The following is a 20,424-nucleotide window of genomic DNA, read 5'->3' as shown; positions in this document are numbered from 1 at the left end:
ATTTGATTTGTCATGGACCGCACTCAAAGGAACATATGTCTAGACCTGTTTGCAGGATGGCATAAACAAATTAAAAGTAATGATATCTCTGAGACCAATAACTATAAGACGACCAAATTTGAAATTATCTGGTTAGCAGGCTCCAACATATTATTTCAAGAAAGCAAACTTCAAATGAATGAGGACTGAACTAAAATTAATTAAAATGAGATGCATTGGGGAGCAAAGTCCAAATTCAAGGAAATATTTAAAACGTTACCAAAATTTACATATTTATGATAAAAGTAAGTGTAACCTAAACAAACAAGAGACAATTTTCCAAGGGGCTTTGTCTATTTTCCAACATAACCAGTGAGGGGTGGGATTGAGATACAGCCAGGGAACTGTTCTGCTTATATAATAAAAGCAAAATACTGCGGATGCTGGAAATCTGAAATAAAAACAAGAAATGCTGGAACCACTCAGCAGGTCTGGCAGCATCTGTGGAAAGAGAAGCAGAGTTAACGTTTCGGGTCAGTGACCCTTCATCGGAACTGTTCTGCTTGTTCCCTAATGCCCACCACCACTTCTGGGATTTTCCACTGAAAGCTAATATTGGGATTGAATATGTCCACTCAAATATAGGCCAGTGTATTCAAATGATGTATTGATGATGTATTTCACATCATTAGTGCCGTATTGCTGGCATGTAATGTTGCTTCAAAATTAGAAAAAATCTTGGTTTTCAGCTGCCACAGAAACAACTGGCTTAAGTCCACTACTGCAGGCGCCTGAGGTGTGTAGCAGTAATTCTTCAAACCCCCACAGTGCTGGGTCCCATGATGCAGGCAGGAATGATTTAGATAATGCTGACTACAGAAAATAGCCAGAGTCAATGGCAGGGAAATGAAGAAAACAAAGTTAGCACAGGAAGACCTTTTGTGACCCTTTCCACCATCAAATAACTTACTGACATTAATTGACAAGGCTCACGCATGAAAAAAAGGCCATTTGGACAAGTTATCAGAGGAGTGCAAAAAGCAATGGACATCATTGATGTTTTCCTGGACTTTTAAAGCATATAAATTGTGAAGTGGGGACTGAGGTGAACCCATAGGCATATAAGGAATATTCTTATAACATTGTTACAGATCTTCAAAAATTCAATAGACTTTCTCCTTTAAGGTTAAATACAATAATGTAAAGTGATATTTTTTGCTGTTGCCGTCGTCTTTTGGAATTGTTCTGTGCTTTGTTTGGCAGATAAAAGAAACTGTAATATCTGCCATTTCAAGCCTCTGAGTGAATTGCAATGTAACTAGCATCTAACTGTAAAAACATTTCACTCATCTTTGTAGAACTTAAAGAAAGTATGGTTGTGGTTGCTTTAAACAACATTTCTGATCCAACACAGGAAAAGGCAAGCAAATGTAAATGTCCAGGAGAAAGCTTTCTTTAAGTTGCAGTGAGTTGGCAGTATGACTTCACCAGTACGGTATTGCAGTATTCAGAAAATCCTTTTAGTGTGTTATTGAATAGCCTTTCCGCAGATGTTTTACAACAGAAAACGTGTGGCACATTTTCCATAATCAGTTCAGTAATTAATGTTCTGAGGAAGTTACAAATGTGCGCAGCTCTGTAATTTCTGTAATTTTGATATACAAATTAGCTACCATGTTTCTGACATTACAACAATATTATTAATAATATTGTTCATTCACATAAATGCAAATTAACCCTGATTTAGACTTTATTACTTTCTCCTTTACTCTGATCCCACTAATAACCTACTATTCTCTACTCTAGTGCTATCTATCTCTGCCAGTATTCTGTGAACCTCGGTATTTCTGACATTTCCTCCTGGTTCCCACACCCCTCCCAAGTTAGTTCAAACCCTCCCCAAAAGCACTAGCAAATCGCCCCACAAGGGGCCACAGCCACAGATAGACACATGGAAATATGATGTTGTGGCTATAACAGAGACCTACCTCAAAGAAGGGCAAGACTGGGTATTAAATATCCCTGAACACAAGGTGTTCAGAAAAGATAGGAAAGGGAAAAAGGAGGAGGGGTGGCGGTATTAAGGAGAGCATTGGAATGCTGAGAAAAAGAATGTCCCAGAGGGGTCAAGGATGGAATCTATTTAGCTAGAGCTAAGGAACAAAAAGCATGTGGTTACATTGCTCGGTGTAGTCTATAGGCCACCAACTAGTGGGAAGGATGTAGAGGAACAAATTTTCAAGGAAATTACAGAGATGCAAAAAATATAGGGTAGTTATAATGGGGGGGCTTTAATTATCCAAACATAGACTGGGATAGTAGTAATGTAAAGGGCAGTGAGGGGCAAGAGTTCCTGGCGTCTGTTCAGGAAAATTTTCTACAGCAGTATGTTTCTAGTCCAACAAGAAAGGAGGCACTGTAGACCTGGTTCTTGGGAATGAGGTGGTCCAAGTGGCTCAAGTGTCAGTAGGAGAACATTTAGGGGACAGTGATCATTGTATCATAAGGTTTAGGCTGACTATGGAAAAGGACAAAGAACTATCCAGACTAAGAATAGTTAACTGGGGAAAAGCCAACTTCAATGGGCTAAGAACGGATATGGGACGAATAAATTGGAGTCAAAGGTTGGCAGGAAAACCAGTAGCTGAACAATGGGCTACCTTCAAAGAATAGATAGTTCGGGCACAGTCAAGGTATGTTCCCTCGAAGGGGAAAGGTAGGCCAAACAAATCAAGAGCTCCCTGAATGACAAAAGAGATAGAAATTAAGATAAAGAAGAAAAAGTATGCTTATGACAGATGCCATGTAGAGAATACTATGGAGAACCAGGCTGAATATAGAAGGTTCAAAGGGGAAGTGAAAAGCAAATAACAGAAGCAAAGAGAGAGTATGAACAGAGACTGGCAGCGAGCATTAAAATAAATCCCAAAGTTTTCTATAGACATACTAATAGTAAAAGGAGGAGTGGGGCCGATTAGGGACCAGCAAGGGGACTTGCGCATGGAGGCAGAGGGCATAACTGAGGTATTAAATGAATACTTGACATTGGTCTTTACCAAGGAAGAAGATGCAACCCGGGCAATGGTGAAAGAGGAGGTAATTCAGACACAAGAAAGGGTGAAAATTGATAAGGAGGTGGTGTTGGATAGGCTGTCAGTACTTAAAGTGGATAAGGTACAAGGACCAGATGAGATGCATCCAAGGATACTGAGGGAAGTGAGAGTGGAAATTGCAGAGGCACTGGCCATAATTTTTCAAATTTCCTTAGACTCAGGGGTGGTGCCAGAGGACTGGAGAATTGCAAATGTTACACCCTTGTTCAAAAACGGGTGTAAAGATAAGCCCAGCAACTGCAGGCCAGTCAGTTTAACTTCGGTGGTGGGGAAACATCTAGAAAGATTAATTCGGGACAAAATTAATTGTCACATGGATGCATGTAGGTTAATTAAAGAAAGCCAGCATGGATTCCTTAAGGGAGAATCATGTTTAACTAACTTACTGGAATTTTTTGAACAAATAACAGAGAGGGTTGATGAGAATAATGCTATTGATGTGGTGTACATGGACTCCCAAAAAGCATTTGATACAGTGCCACACAACAAACTTGTGAGCAAAGTTATAGCTCATGGAATAAATGGGACAGTAGCGACATGGATACAGAATCGGTTGTGTGCCAGAAAACAAAGAGTAGTGGTTAATGGATGTTTTTCGGGCTGGAGGAAGGTTTGTAGTAGAGTTTCCCAGGGGTCAGTGTTGGGTCCCTTGCTTATCCTGATATATATTCATGACCTAGACCTTGGTGTACAGGGCACAATTTCAAAGTTTGTGGATGATATGGAACTTGGAAGCATTGTGAACTGTGAGGAAGATAGTGTAGAACTTCAAAAAGACATAGAAAGTTGGTGGAATGGGCAGACAGGTGGCAGATGAAGTTCAAAGCAGAGAAATGTGAAATGATTCATTTTGGTAGGAAGAACATGGAGAGACAATATAAAATAAAGGGTACAATTCTAAACGGGGAGCAGGAGCAGAGGGACCTGGGTGTATATGTGCATAAGTCATTGAATGTGACAGGACAGGTTGAGAGAGTAGTTAATAAAGCATACAGTATCCTGGGCTTTATTAATAAGGGCATAGAGTGCAAGAGCAAGGAGGTTATGTTGAATTTATATAAGATACTAGTTCGGCCTCAGCTGGAGTATTGCGTCCAATTCTGGGTGCCGCATTTTAGGAAGGATGTGAAGGTGTTAGAGTGTGCAGAAAAGATTCACAAGAATGATTCCAGGAATTAGGAACTTCAGTTATGAAACTGGAGAAGTTGGGTAATATGAAAGCAAAATACTGCAGATGCTGGAAATCTGAAATAAAAACAAAAAATGCCGGAAATACTCAGCAGGTCTTGCAGTATCAGTGGAGAGAGAAACAGAGTTAATGTTTCAGGTCAGTAACCTTTCATCAGAAGTTGGAACTGTTTTCCTTGGAGAAGAGAAGGCTGAGAGGAGATTTGATAGAGGTATTCTAAATCATGAGGTTTATGCACAGAGTAGATAGGGAGAAACTGTTCCCACTCGTGAAAGGATCAAGAACGAGAGTGCACAGATTTAACATAATTGTTAAAAGAAGCAAAAGTGATATGAAAAGCTTTTTCACCCCGCAGCGAGTGATTTAAGGTCTGGAATGCACGGCCTGAGAATGTGGTGGAGACAGGCTCAATGGAAGCATTCAAGAGAGACTTAGACTGTAATCTGAAAAGGAAGAATGTGCAGGGTTATGGGGAGAGGGCGGGGGAATGGAACTGAGGAAATTGCTCTTTCAGAGAACCGGTGCGGACACGATGGACCGAATGGCCTCCTGCGCTGTAACGGTTCTGTGATTCTGGAAGAGTTAAATGACAGTAAAGGTTCTCTGGCTCCGCCCCGCGCATTCTCGCCCAATCAGCAGCCGCTAGATCGCGGGTCTGGCGTTGGGCCAATAGGAGGTCGCGTTTCATTACGCTCCATCAATCGGCGCTGAATAAACTGAGAGGAAAATCGCAGCAAACCGGCGGAAAATGGCTGTGAGGTTGAATATCGATACTCAGTTACCGGGGGGCAGGGGGTGATAACGCGAATCAATTTGTCGGTTCCCGGTGAGTAACGCGGAAGCGGATCTGTGGCCGACGGTCTAAAGGTTAACCGAATAAATACATTGAAGTGGAGTTTGTCGGCGGTTGGGCTCCGTTTTTAAAAATAACTGGAGCGAGGCGGCGTTCCCCCTCCCCGGGGCTCGAGCCGTTCTCCGGGGCCAGATTGGCCGGGAGCCGCCCTCTCTCATCGGACCGCCGTCCGTCCTCGCTGGGTGTCGCGGCCTCGGCGATGGTCACTCTGGGCTTGGCCAGAGTCCTGGAGCCCGGACTCGGACCGTCTCTGAAGGGACTCCGGTTCCTCGGTGTATGTCTCCCTCTTCTGCCTTCGCCTCTTCAAAACAACAAAATTGACACATTTTGTCTTTCTACTTTTTTTTCTACATTGCTTGAGAGTACTTGTCTCGCACTGGAATACGGTTCTGTAAGTCTTCATGTATGAACGTAAAGTACGATTTTAGTATGCCATTCGACTGTGATGGGCATCGCGACTGAATCCGTCTGTCCACTCACCCCCCCCCCCCAAAAGTATGTGTGGGTCTGCACTGATAGGAATTAGAACACCTAATTGATAGTCTGGTTCGTCAACTCACTGTGACTGGGGCCAGTTTTCACAAACTACTTCGTCATTGAAATGAACCAATTCAGTACCAACTCGGGGTTGTACCTGACGCCCTTCTGGTCTGAGATTCATCTATTCGTTCACTTAGCCAGCCAAATCACAAGATTAACATGCAATCCCGCCCCGCCGTTGTGATATCTGCAATAGATGTGAGTTTTCTTTTGTTGAAGCCTGCTCCTGCCAAATCCTGAACCCTGTTGATTGTGATGGGAGCTGTTCATACTGATCAGACTCAGCTGGTCTCTTCTTTTTTTAATGTGGCTTTTTTCGTGCATTTGGCCTAGTTTCAATTTAATCTGGAAGTGCAGTTTGTATGTCTATATGATTTTAAATTGGTTATTTGTATGTCAGGTGGTATTTATCTTTTTTTACAAATACTGTATTCATTAACAGTTAAAGGTCACTAGAAGTCTCAATCTTTTACTGCTGTAATGTTTTTATATTGGAAGACTGAGACATTTTGAGATGTCAGTATACCTGTTTGAAACAAATTCTCACTTGTGAATTTGTAAGAATAATTGTATTTACTCTAAAAGTGCAGTCGAGTTTGATCTAGTACAAATCTGTATTTTTGGCACAAACTTAACTGCCAAGGTTTAATTTACCAGCTGTAATTGTTCTAGTATGTTTCATACAAATTGAGGATTCTTGAGCATAATTCAAAAGCAAATCCTTGGAAATAAATGACAGAAAATGACTGTTTCTTGGAACTGGAAACAGTGCTATATGGTTTCAGATGACTTGCAGTTTAAAAAGGTGTTTGTGCTTTTTGTTTCTTTTTGGCAGCTTTTGTTTTGTTTTGTTACAGCCAGGTGAGGAGGGGATCCCGGGCTCCCCTCTTGTCCTCCTTTGACCACAACAGGGTTTATTCCTTTTTAAAAAGGTGGTTGTGCTTACCGCCTCAGTGAGTGTTTCACCTTTTTACCTCTTACTGTGATAGAACCGAACGGACAGATTTTCTTGAGTTTAAACAAGAAAGAGGTGAGTTTATTATACTTGACAATCTAGAAAAAAAATAAATTTACACTACACATTCATGCTAGACTCTCACATGCACTAATAGATTACAGAGGGGAAAATAGATTTTGTGGTTGGATTAGTGTCCAGAATAAATGGAAATAGTCTGTGAAGTTGGATGATTCAGTGGTCTTCCAGGTGAAGTTGTATTCTTGAAGTCCTTAGCTGGCCCTCTTGGAGATGGCTGTCCTTCCCCTGGTCTCTGTCTGTAGCAATCTGTAGGTTTGGAGTGTCCACAATTGCAGACAAGGTTCAAACCTTTTGTTATCTAGAGAGAGAAGCCCACAGCCTTCCTGCTGCTGCACAATCTGAGTTACTGCCTGCAAGGAAATGTTTTGGCTTTCACAGAGATGGATAGATGGTTACATGACAGCTGCTGTGTATTCACTGGCACCTTCTAATATTCAAGGTTTTGAATTGACTCCCCAGGATGCCAATATTTACGCTTGGAGGTTTGCTGTTTCAAAGTCAATGTGTTGGGATTGCCTTGAATGTCATGCTAATGAAGCAATCTTGGGTAATTCAATCACTTGGAGCAAGCCATTGTTCTGGGTCTGTACTGTTTGGACCCCTCTCTTTGGGTGGGTCTTTGGAATGTGTAGAGGTGTTTCAGATACAAATTGTGGTGGCTGTCTTGGCTGCTCGTTTTTAAAAAGTTAACTGCAGGATATTTTCTGTTGAAAGTTTAATGTAAATTTCCAACCAATGAAGTGTGGACAATTCTGGGCATCACACTTCAAGAAAGATGTAAAGGCTTTAGAAAGGGTACAGAGGAGGTTTACCAGAATGAGTGACTTCAGTTATGAGAAGAAGCTGGAAAAGTTAGGACTGTTCTGCTTGGAACATAGATTAATAAGTGACCTAATAAATGGCTTCAAGGTGAGAGGTGTTGATAGAATACTTTTTCTCCTTTCTGGCGAGTAGGTCAATAAATAGAGATCATTGATTTAAAGTCATTGGCAAAGGATCCAGAGGGGAGATGAGAATTATTTTTTCATTAAGTTGTCGTCATCTGGAACCCTCTGCCTGAAAAGGAAGGAAAGAGTGATTCCATAAATAATTGTACAAGGGAGTTGGACAGGTACTTGGGGATGAGGAACTTAAGGGTTGGAGACTTGAAGCAGGGCTGTGGGACTTTTACAAAGAATCCGCTTGGGCCCGAGGGACCAAATGACCTCCTGTATTGTACGTTTCTGTGATTCTGATCTTATGCGGCACTCTGGTGCACTTTCTAGTAGATGGTAACATTGGCCTTGACTGCTTGCACCAAACTGGGAATGAGTTTCTGCAGCTTGAACTGTTCGGTTGGGCAATGGTAATGTAACATTGAGGTGTGTGAGGGCGATGCTAAAGTGGCACAGGAAGCGGTTCTTTTCAATCATGCAGTTAGTCAAATACTTTTGCCTGGTAAATGTTTTGGAGAATATTTCAAATTAAAATTTGAGAAATATATAGAATACTTTGATTTCTTTTTTTCACAATAGTAACTGAAATCATCGCATTTTGGTGGATCATTTGACAAAATAAAGATCACTATGCATATATGAGGAATATGGAGGCTCGTATGGTATTAACTACTGGCATATAGTCCAGTTGGGCTGAAAGGCCTGTACTTTGTGCTGTAGGTTCAATTTTAAGATAAGTACAAGTCGGGGCAGCCATAGAAACTTTCTTCCTTTTCCTCCCCAAACACTCAAACTCCCCCTTCCACCTGACCCATACTAACTCAGGTGGCACAGTGGTTAGCACTGCAGCCTCACAGCTCCAGCGACCCGGGTTCAATTCTGGGTACTGCCTGTGTGGAGTTTGCAAGTTCTCCCTGCGTCTGTGTGGGTTTTTGCTGGGTGCTCTGGTTTCCTCCCACCACCAAAGACTTGCAGGTTGATAGGTAAATTGGCCATTACAAATTACCCCTAGTATAGGTAGGTGGTAGGGGAATATAGGGACACGTGGGATGCGGTAGGAATATGGGATTAGTGTAGGATTAGTATAAATGGGTGGTTGATGGTTGGCACAGACTCGGTGGGCCAAAGGGCCTGTTTCAGTGCTGTATCTCTAAATAAAATAAAACTCCCTCTTTAATGATTCCATCCTTCATTTTCTCCATTGTCCCACCTGTAGACCATTCCAGGTACATGTGAGAAGAGTCCAGTCCAGTGCTTGTCTTGTGCCAGTTTTCCACCTCGTTCTGTCATCATTCTTTAATTTAAGGTAACGGCCTGGGTTAACTTTTTCTGCTCTGTCTTTAATGCATCTGTAGTGTTCTCTCCTTCGCTGCCTTTCAAGGCTGAAGAGTGAGTTTAATCTAGCCTTGCCTTGTAACTTGATTCTCTGGTACTAGTGGTTAATCTTGTGGCCATTCTTTGCACTGCCTCCGAGACTAAGATTGGTGCATAGGGACAGGAATAGGCTAGTCAGTCCCTCGTCCCTGTTCTCCATTGCATTAATTCATGGCTAATCGTGCCCACCTTAGGTTCCACACCCCTTAATACCCTTGACAAACAAAAATCTTATTTATCTGTTTTGAAATTTTCAATTGATTCCCATCCTTCATGGCAGTGGAAGCAAGGTGCACAAGCACAAACAGCTTATTGTAAAGAAAAATCCAAATGTAGCAACAAATAAGTTGCATCCACTAATTTACTGACACTGCTGAGCCTGAAGGTAATTAGAAATATAGCAGTTGTTGTCTAAGAATGCTTTTCATTGTGAGAACCTTCTTTTAGGCCTTGTACCCTTTTGGAACATATGTCTAAGAGGCAGTGCACCTTGAGGGAACATAATTGCTGCAGGTGTAGTTGTGGAATATGAGAATGAAAACCTGGTGCTGGCATGTGACTTTTTTTAATTTCCTGATGTCCATGAGGTTAGGATTTGGAATGTGCTGCCTGATGAGGTATGATACAGATTCAATAGTTGTCTTCAAAAGGGAATTGTATAAATACTTGAAGGTGAAAAAAAATTGCAGGAATGGGAAAAGAGCAGGGAGTAGGATTAACTGGGCTGCTTTTTGAAAGAATTGGCACAGACTTGATGGGCTGAATGGCATCCACCTGTGCTGTACTATTCTATGATATTTGAAACCCTCGAGTTGCAGCCTTTTAATTCACTTCCAACTATCAAAGAATGCAGTGTTCCCAGTTTATCCTATTTCAAATGTTGACTGACTAAGTGCAATCTGCTTGTCTAATTTGTGTTTTTGAGAACTAGATTGTTAAATGATCAAGCAGCTGTGTTACAGAAATTTGTAGACTGGCTAGTTTGTTGCTTGAAATCCTGATCCGTATGTAAGAACATCTGTTGAAAAAGTTAATGTGTTTACCTGGATTAAAATTTTGGCAAGCTTTGTCAATTTGAGTAGTTTTTGTGTTGATCCATCAATAGAAGCTTTTTTATCTAGAAGGTGTAATTTAACATTGAGAATTTTATGTTTAAGTGACAGTTTGTATATGAAAGATACACTCCATAGTCAGGGGTGAAAGGAAAAAGAGTGGGAAGGAAGTTTGGTGTGTGTATGTATATCTGACCTGCTGGGTATTGCCAGCATTATTGTTCAGATTTCCAGCATCTGCAGTGTATTGCCTTTTGTACCAAACTCTATTTGACTACTTAGCTGTTGAAGTACTAGTCAAGTATTTTGGTGTGATTTTGTTTTTGCAAGTATTGACAAGCAAGCTAGTTGTTAATGATGTGTGTAAGTATTAGTGGCTGCATGTGGGTTGGATGTTTTGTAGGTAGTCCTAATGTTTGAATTAAAAGCAAAATACTGCAGATGCTGGAAATCTGAAATAAAAACGAAGTGCTGGAAATACTCTGCAGGTCTGGCAGCATCTGTGGAGAAAGAGAAACCATTAACAATTCAGGCCTATGACCTTTGATCAGAACTGGCAAAAATTCAAAATGTAATGGGCCAATTACACTTTTAACTTTTTTGACAGTTCTGATGAAAGGTCACAGACCTGAAATGTTAACTGTTTCTCTTGTTACAAGATTGCTTTTTTTTTTTGTAAAATATGTCTTAAGGACTTGTATTTGAATTAGGACACTGATTCATCTGGAATCTTGACGAGAAACTGAACTTTGTTTTTTGCTAAAAGTTAGCAGAAGGTTTCTTGATTTTTGCATTGTAAACAAGATCTTACTGGAAGGCACTCCATCCAGCAGGGGTTGTTCTTGACTTTGGGAGATGTTTACAAAGAACTGATAGCTCGCGATTTATAGAAGTTAGGAGGCTTGACATCTGGGCTGTTTTTAGTTTCAATTTGAACTGTTACAAAGGACAGTTGGTTTTTGCCTGCCAAAGAAGACCCAACTCTCTCTCTTGAAATCCTGCATTCAGTTTCCTACATTCAACTGAATTTGAAGAAACCCTACGTATCATATGTGTGGGAACTGAAACCCTTGCTGCTGCATTTCTTGGAAAGCCTACCCAACCTGATTTTCAGCATTGCCTGGAAAGAACTGTTTTAGGAAGATCCTAGTTCAGCCGTCTATACGTATTTGGCGTCCCAAATCAAAACGACGGATGTCTTTCTATACCTTGTCAGCTGAAGTGTTTTTTTTTTTCTTCTTTTTGTAACAGTTCTATAAACAAAAATCCCTTTTTATTTTTCTGGTTAATTGTGTGTGTGCTACTTCATTACTGGTTAAGGCTTGTTGTATAAACTGATTTTGTTTGTTAAAGAAACCTGGTTGGTGTGTTTTGGGGGGAAAAATAGTCTGACTGTATTGGTAAGTTGGAAAATTTTAAATATATGTTGACCTCTGGAGAAGTGGACTAGAATAAACATGCACTCCTCCCTGCCTCAGTTGTAACACTGTCCTCAGATGCTGCCAGACCTGCATTTGCAGGTTTGAATTGGCTGGTTATGCTGCTTGTGAATTTAAGCAGGATGCAAGAGAACTAAATAGAGGGAGTTTGAATTGGAGTTGGCTATGGAGTTAACCACAATTAGTCAATAAACGCAAGTTATTTTTGGGTGATTTATTATTGCAAATTGTGAATGTGCAACTATCTGTCATCACCTGTCTCTGACCTTGCCTCACCATGTGCTAAAATCCTCATCCGTGCCTTTGTTACCTCTAGACTCGACTAATCCAGCACTCCTTTGGGCTAACCTCCCATCTTGCTCCTTCTGGAAACTTGAACTCATTTAAAACTGTTGTGCATATCCTAATTTGCACCGAATTCCATTCATCCCTGTGCTGACTGACCTACATTAGTTCCCAGTCCAGCTATGCCTCTGGTATTTTGTCAAAATTCTCATCCTTGTTTTCAAATGCTTCCATGGCTGCCTTCTTCCTACTCTTAACTTCCTCGCGCTCCTTCAATTCTGGCCTCTTGGGCATCCACAATTTCCATCACTCCACACTATTGGCAGTGGTACCTATAGCTTCTGAGACCCTAACCTCCAGAATTCCCTCCCTTTAAACCTCGCTACCTCTCCCCTCCTTTTTAAGACACTCTTTAAAACCTACCTCTTTGTCCAAATGTTTGATCACCTGTCTTAATCCTCAGAAGGCTGAGTTGAATTTTGTTTGACAGTCCTCCTTTGAAAAACCTTGGGACATTTTACTCTACGTATAAAAGCAAGTGATTGTAGTAGTGTTTCCAAGTAGACTTGCTCAAAGTCACTGGGGTTGAAGAACTATGTCATAATTTCTCATGATGCAATCCATGCCTGCAGGCAGCAAAACCTAGACAGTATCCAGGTTTGGGCTAATGTCGAAAGTAAGATTTACACCACGAAAGTGCCAGACAATCTCCATTTATGAGGAGAGAATCTAGCTACCTCCGCTTGATGTTCAGTGGCATTATCTTTTGAGACCCCACAATCCACTTCCTGGGGTCGCCATTGAGGAGTACTGAACTGGTACAGCCGTGTAAATGCCATGGCTACTAAAGCGAATAGGGCTGGGTGTTCTGTGGCTCGGCTTTCAATTACCTATTCAGCACAAGTGAGGAGTGTGACAGAAGAATCTCTCCTTGCTTGGATGGGTGTGGCTCCAACACTCAGCTTGGCACCATCCAGGATAAACCAATCTGTTTGACACTTTGCCCATGAGCTCAAACGATCATTCCTCCATGCAAAAGCAAAATCCTGTAGATGCTTGAAATTAAAATCACAAAATGCTAGAAATACTCAGCAGGTGAGGCAGCATCTGTGGAGAGAAACAGCATTAACATTTTAGGGGAGGGTGGGAAAAGAACAAAAAGGAAGGTTGGTGATGAGGTGGAAGACAAGAGAGGAAAAAATGACAAATGGGGACTGAAGCAGGGCCAGAGAGAGTGGTAATGGGACAAATACAGAAACAAAAGATGTGTCTAGGGGAGCTGTGAAAGGTAGAATGATTAGCTGTTGCCTGAAAGCAAAAAGAGTAAGACTGAAATATGCAAAGAGAAGGAAACAAAGTGGAGGCAGAGATTATGGTCTGAAATTGTTGAATTCAGTGGGTTGAATTTTATCAGCGCTCTGCGGCAGCACGCTGAGCAATCTATGGCCTTCCGACGCAGAAGTGCTGCCGCTGAGCCCCCGTAATATGTGCGGGGATCATTTAAATGGAGGGGGCGGAGCGGCTGCCGCATCCCCGACAACTGTCAGTGCCACCACATGGGTGCCAGTGACTTTTTTTTATAAAGGGCTTCAAGTCCTTTTAAAGTAATTTTTTAAAGTGATATTGCGTATTGTGTAAAAAATTGAAATAAATGCTGGCCCCCCGTGTTTGTTTTCAGGCAAATAGGAACAAAATGATTAACGTTATTCCCAACCCCAACTTCCGCCCTCCCTTTTTCCACCCCACCCCCCACAAACTTTTCACTTTTGCCCTTTAACCACTTCCCACCATCCCCAATAGAAATAGCTTTCCCCACCCTGATGATTTTATTTCTCCCCCTCCCTACCAGTGTCTTGTCTCGGAACTCCAATGGCGTTCCAAAGGCACGCGAGTTGTGGTTAGTTGGCCGTAAAATCGGCGTGGCGCAGCCAGTGGTGGCAGGTAAGTTAATTTGCATTTTAATTTATCTAATTTCAAGACTTAAATGAAGGTCCTGCCGCCAAGCGGTGAGGGACCCCACCAACACCTCACCGCCGCCACTGATATCTGGCAGGGCAGCCTTGACGTTGTGGTGGGCCACTCCGGCTAGCATTTACGGGCCTCCCCACCACAACTCACGGTGTCGAGGGTCTGGTAAAATTCAGCCCAATGAGTCCAGAAGGCTGTAAAGTACCTAATCAAAAGATCAGGTGCTATTCCTCGAGCTTATGTTAAGTTTCATTGGAATGCTGGAGGAAGCTAAGGTCAGTGTGAGCAAGGTGGTGAATTAAAATGACAAGCGACCAGAAGCTCCGGGTCATACTTGCAGACTGAACAGTCATGTTCTGCAAAGTGGTCACCCAGTCTGCATTTAGCTTCCCCACTAGAGCAGACTGCATTGTGAGCAGGGAGTACAGTATACTAAACTGAAAGAAGTAAACATACATTGTTATTTCATCTGCAAGGTGGCCTTGGATGTGAGGAGAGAGAAGGTAAAAGTTGCATCTCCTGACTTTGCATAGAAAGATACCATGGGAAGGGAACAGGGTGTTGGGGCTGATTTGAGGAGTGGACCAGGGTGCCACAGAGGAAATGGTGGTTTCTGAATGGGGAGGCTAAGATGTGTTTGGTGACATCACACTAGAGGTGGTGGAAATGGTGTTGGATGATCTGTTGAATAGAGACTAGTGGGGTGGAAGGTGAGGACAAGGGGAAGCCCTATTGTGGCTGTGGGAGGGAGGGAGGAAGGGGTGAGAGCAGAAGTGCAGCAAATGGAATAGACACTGTCAATGGCCTTGTCAACCACAGTGGGCGGGGAAACCTTGGTTGAGGAAAAAGGAAGACATTTCTGAAGTGCTGGTATGGAACATTGCGTTATCTGAACAGATGCGATGGAGAAACTGGGAGAATGGAATGGAGTCCTTACAGGAAATGGGGTGTGAGAAAGTGTAGTCAAGGTTGCTGTGGAAGTCAGTGGGCTTTCAGTGAACATTTGTAGATGGCCTATCCTCAGCAATGGAGACACTGAAGATGAGGAAGAGAAAAGTCAGATGGACCATATGAAGATGAGAAGGATAGAAGTTGGAAGCAAAGTTGAAGTTTTCCAGTTCAAAGTGAGAGCAGGAAGTGGCACAGTCATCAATGTACTAGAAAATAGGGAGGGGGCCCAAGTAAGACTGAAACCAGGAATGATCCACATATTCCACGAAAGGCAGGCATAGCTAGGACCCATGCTGGTACCCGTAGCAACACCTTTTTGGAGGAAATTAATTGACTTAAAGGAGAAGTTCAATGTGAGAACAAATTTTACCAGGTGGAAGTGGATGGTGACTGGTTGGGCCTCTTCAAGGAAGAAGCTAAGAGCCCTAAGCCCATCCAGGTGGGGGATGGAGATGTTGGATGTCCATGGTGAAGAGATGGTTAGGGCCAGGAATTTGGAAACTGTTAGTCACAGAGGGCATCAGAGTCATGGATGTAAGTGGGAAAATGCTATACAAGGGGAGAGCAAAAAGTCAAGGTAGGAAGAAATCAGTTCAGTGGGGCAGGAACAGGCTGAAACGATAGGTCGTCCAGGGCAGTTCTGTTTGTGGATCTTGGGAAGGAGGTAGAAGTGGCTGTTCGGGTGTGGGACTGAGGTTGGAAGATTTCCAGAGGAAATGAGGTCAGTGACAGTGAAGCAATGACTTGATGTTCAGTGATGGAGTTAGGAGGAACTGTTGGGAGTTGATGTCCGGCCTCTGCTGGGTAGAAGTGAGGTCGCCAGATAACAACAGCATCACCTTTTGTCAGCAAGTTTGACAATGTTGGGGTGGACCTAAGAACCGAGTGCAGCACGTTTTAGAGGGAGACAGGTTACAGTGAGTGAGGGAGCAGAGAAATTGAGACGGCTGATGTCACGCTGGCAGTTATCAACGAAAAGATCAAGAGGGTGAGGGGCCAAAGGGAGGGTCCAGGTGGAGGAAGAATACTGACTAGTAAAAGGGTCCACTGTGCAAGGGGGAGGATTTCTGGCCAAAGTGGGTGCAGAAGTGAAGATGACTGAAGAGCACATCGTGCCAAGCTTGAAATTCATTGAGATTGGGGTGTAAAGGGATGAAGCTGGTGCCTTTGCTAAGGATGGATCATTCAGGGTCAGAGGGTATTGTAAATACATGGCAAGGAGTGAGATGAGAAGGAATGGGGGCATTGGTACCCATGAGTTGTTGGAACTTGTGATCCTTCACACCTGACGGGAGGAAAAAAAAAACTTTAAGGTGTTGGACAAGACGAAGGATGAAATGGAACTGCAGACCAGGACAGCTTTGAGAAGAATGAGCCGGTGCTGCTGACGAGAGGGGTTGAGTGTGCATGTGGCAGCGCATTGCATTGAGGGCACATCTCTGAATGCGGTTACAGCAGCTGTTTGAGGAATGCTGAATGTCCCGGAAATATCTGTAGTAGTGGGTGGAATTTTAATTGGAATCCACGTGGAATAAGTCTGAGCCAGAGGCGGTTGCTGAGGAAGGAGATGTGGCTGTGAAAGTGAATTTGGGTGGAAACCTGACCAAGTATGAGAAGGGGAAATGGAAATCCATGAGGGTGAACAAGACGAATGGAAATTCTATCGGAGAAAAGAGCAGAAAGTCTTCAAGGCAGGCATTCCTGGAAGAGAAGTGACAGTGAATGAAACACCAGTACAAAAGCAAAATACAGCACATGCTGGAAAGCTGAAATAGAGAAAATGCTGGAAATACTTGGTAGGTCAGGCACCCGTTCTTCTATCACTGGCATGCTGTGGCAGTCAAGTGGCTCCAATCATACACTGAAATCGCTGTAGTCTGATCCCCACTTGATGAGCACTTATTGTAAACTGCATTTGTATATATTTTTGCTTTTTTGATGCACTGCCCAACAATACTTTGGTCTCCAGCTGTTGCATTTTGTATCTTGGTGTACAAACTATACCCATGGATCATATTTAACCTCAACAACACTGGCGATGTGACCCATGAACCTCTGGCAACTCTGTTCTATTTGTTTTTTTTACTTTGCATGTTTATCATCTTTGAATTTCTTGGCCTGGCAGTTTGGAAAACACTACTTAGGACTGCTGCCTCAATGGTGGATAAATATCAAATCCGAGCATCAAGTTCTGTTAACATTAATAGCTCCATCTATGCAAATTTAATGTAAATATTGACTTTTAAATTCTGTGTGGCCAAAGAGGCTCCAAGATCTGTATTGAAGCATCCCAGAGCTAAAAAGCTTGGGTACTTGTAGTTTAAATGGCATTCTATACCAAGTCTCTGCTAAGAAGACAAACCTAGCAAGTTGAGACCTAATCAGAAGTACCTGAAAAAGTATACCAATAAAATTTGAATTAATTCTGAAAGCTATAGAATTTGATTTGTAATTTTAAAGCTTTGATATTTAATTGCTAAAATTTATATAAAGAAAATGTTAGACATTTAATTTCAAGAATGTGATACTGATAAAGTTGAGATTCCAGTATGCCTCACCTGAGCATTTAGAAAATAGACAAATAGAATAGAAAAAAGATTAGAATAGAAATCAGGAAGTTTTTTTTTAAACAAGACATCTGTATACAAGTACATTTTTTTTCTTAGTTCTAGAGATCTTCAAGAAATTCCAAGCAATAATTGTCATTTCAAATATCTTAAATTTCATTCAAATTTAATATCTCCTGCATCATTGCTCACCATTCTAGTATTTGGACCTGGGAATTGTTATCTCTGCATGCTGTCCACTACAATGCATGTCATTGTGAGTTGGGTGTTCGAAACTACTTATTGAATTGGGCAGTGAGGCAGAGCAAGACCAATGTTATGATGAATAGGGTGGGCTGGGACTTCTACGTGTGCCTATATTCAAGGGCTAGGAGATTTAAGTTGATCAAAGCAGAAAAGCTGAATACGTCAGGTGCTGGTTATGTGGGTGAAGAAAAGTTGTTCAAGTGGCTAACTAAAATGCTGCCTAGGCATTCTTGTGGGGATCTGATTTGTCTTTAATGTTGTGTACTTGTCCCAGTAAAGAGACAATTTGGATTAGTACCTAACTGCATCATGTAATTGAGCATTTCACAACCAATTAAATACTTGAGACCATTACAGTAATTTTGCGCCTAGCAAAGTCCTTCAAATATTAATTGGGGTAAATACACTACACTAACAATTAGGATGGCAAATGGCATGTTGAGCTTTATTACAAGGGGTTTGAAGTATAAGACTAAGGAAGCCTTCCTACAATTGCTCTAGGGCTTTGGTGAGATCTCACCTGAAGTACTGTGCAGAATTTTGGCCTCATAGAAGAAAAAAAAATTTGACTTGGAGGTGGTGTAGTGAAGGTTCACTAGATTGATTCATGGGCTGACAGGGTTGCTCTGATAGGTTGAGTAGAATGAGCCTGTACTCATTGGAGTTCAGAAGAATGGAAAGTGATTTCATTGAATCATAGATTCTGAAGGGGCTTGACAGGATACAGAGGTTGTTTCCCCTGGCTGGAGAGTCCAGAACAAGATGGCATAGTCTTGGGAATAGGGGTTAACCAATTAAGACTGAGATGAGGAAGAATTTCTACACTAGAGGGCTGTGGGCATTCAGCCATTGAGTATATTCAAGGCTAAGATAGCTTTTTGGACTCTAGGAAAATCGAGGGATATGAGGATCAGGTAGAAAAGATCAGCTGTGATCTCATTAAATGGCTGAGCAGGCTTGAGGGGCCATATGGCCTACCCCTCCCATTTCTTAATGTGCTTATGAGCTTCCTCCGAATAGTGCCATGCTAACTGACACGATGGATCAATTGGTAACATAAACAAGTCTCCCACACAAAGTGTGTGCAATCTAGTTCCTTCATACTCTTCTTAAAGAGTACAAGTTAAGTATTACACTTATTGACCTTTATATTACAGATCCATGTTTAAAAAGATTATTTAAACCAGCATCTTCCATTATCTTTATAGAATGAAATTTGATTTACATTGGCCTGCATTTTGCTATCAGCTTCTGTCTGCAGTCTATGATGATTATCAATTCTACATAAAACAGGAGGTGGCCATTTAGCTCCTTGAGCCTCTTTTTTTTTTTTTTTTCTTCCTCCCATCCCCATTCAATGTGATAGGTCAGCCACAAACTCCATATACCTGCCTTTGCCCCATATCCCTTAATACCTTTTGGGAAACAAAAATCTATCAATCTCGGTTTTAAAATTAACAATTGATCTAGCATCAATTGCATTTGCAGAAGTGTTCCAAACTACTTCTACCCTCTGTGAAGAGGTGTGTTCTAATTTCTAGTCTGAACAGTCTGGCTCTAATTTTGAGACTATGCGCCATAGTCCTAGACTCTCCAACTAGCAGAAATAGGTTTGCTCTATTGACCATGTCTGTTCCCCTTGATATCATAAACTTTGATCAAATCACCCCTTTTTCCTAAATTCCACGGAACAAAACCCTTGTTGTGCAATCTCTCCTCGTAATTTAACCCTTGGAGTCCATGTATCTACACTGCACTCTCCAAGGTCAATATATCCTTCCTAAGGTGTCGTGCCCAGAACTGCTCACAGTACTTGAAGTGTGATCTGAACAGGCTTTGTACAGCTGAAGCATGACTTCTACCTCCTTGTATTCTGTTCCTCAAGATATAAATGCCAGCATTCCATTAGTCTTTGATTATTTTCTGTTCATAAGATTTTGAAGTGTGTACCTGGGGCGCCAAGCCTCTTTGGACCTCCCACCGTTTCTAACTTTTCACCATTTTAGAAAGTACCGTGATCTATCCTTTTGAGATCATCAACTTTGGACCTAAAATTTATCTGCATTGAAATCCATTTGCTATAGTTTTGCCCATTCACTTAATCTATCAATATTTCTTTGTAGTTTTGTTTCCATCTAAACTGCTTACAATGCTGCCTATCTGTCATCAGCAAATTTGAATATATGGCTTTCTGTTCCATCATCTAAGTCATTAATGAATACAGTGAATAGTTGATGCCCCAGCATAGATCTTTGGGGGCACTGCTAGTCATAGCATGCCAATTAGAGCACCTGCCCATTATCCCTACTGTCTCCTTTTCACTGTCAGTTTCCTAACCAGGTCAATACTTTATCTTAGCTAAAGCTGAAGGTCATAAAATTATCAGCCTCTTTTTGAGGGATTTTAGCAATGCCTTCTGGAAGTTCATATAAATAACATGCATAGAGATTCCTCTGTCGACAACTTTAGTCACCTCTTTAAAAAATTCAGTCACATTCACCAGGCATGACCTACCCTTTATAAATCCATGCTGACTCTCTGATTAGCTAAAAATTTTCAACATGTTCAGTCACCTTATCCTTAATTATAGACTAGCAATTTTCCGACAACAGATGTTGGGCTAACCTGTCTATAATTCCCTAGATTTCTTCTGTCACCTTTCTTCGTAATTTATCATTATTAATCTATTCTGTGGAACTCTGAAAAATTCTTCCTTTGCAGAAGAATCTTGGTCCTAGATTTGAACACAATTCACAGTTCATTATTGCCATTGAATTGAGTTAATTGTTTTATATGAAGAGAAACATCTGCTTGAAGTGCACAGTATCTTTAGCTAAAATTGGAATCAAACTGAGTGCTTCTAAGAGGTAGCCAGTTGTACATAAATGACTCTTCAA

At 41.7% G+C, this 20,424-nt stretch overlaps 1 protein-coding gene across 8 annotated transcripts in view; it reads left to right on the top strand.

Moving 5' to 3' along the window:
- Nucleotides 1-4,944: 4,944 nt before the first annotated feature.
- Nucleotides 4,945-20,424, top strand: part of LOC137346674 (protein-tyrosine sulfotransferase 1-like) — a 128,130-nt gene continuing 112,650 nt past the window's right edge. For 5 of the 8 annotated variants that reach the window (XM_068010338.1, XM_068010341.1, XM_068010345.1 and 2 more), the window contains exon 1: nt 4,945-5,107. The gene's annotated coding sequence lies outside the window, so the exon portion shown is untranslated. Of the gene's footprint in view, nt 5,108-6,531; nt 6,705-8,861; nt 8,952-20,424 lie in introns of all 8 variants that reach the window. The other 3 variants (XM_068010343.1, XM_068010340.1, XM_068010344.1) reach the window with 2 other exon arrangements.

Source organism: Heterodontus francisci, chromosome 30 (assembly GCF_036365525.1).
Source record: "Heterodontus francisci isolate sHetFra1 chromosome 30, sHetFra1.hap1, whole genome shotgun sequence".
Classification (NCBI taxonomy): Eukaryota; Metazoa; Chordata; class Chondrichthyes; order Heterodontiformes; family Heterodontidae; genus Heterodontus; species Heterodontus francisci.
The sequence above is the reverse complement of the archived record's forward strand: the minus strand, read 5'-3'. Positions and strand labels throughout refer to the sequence as shown.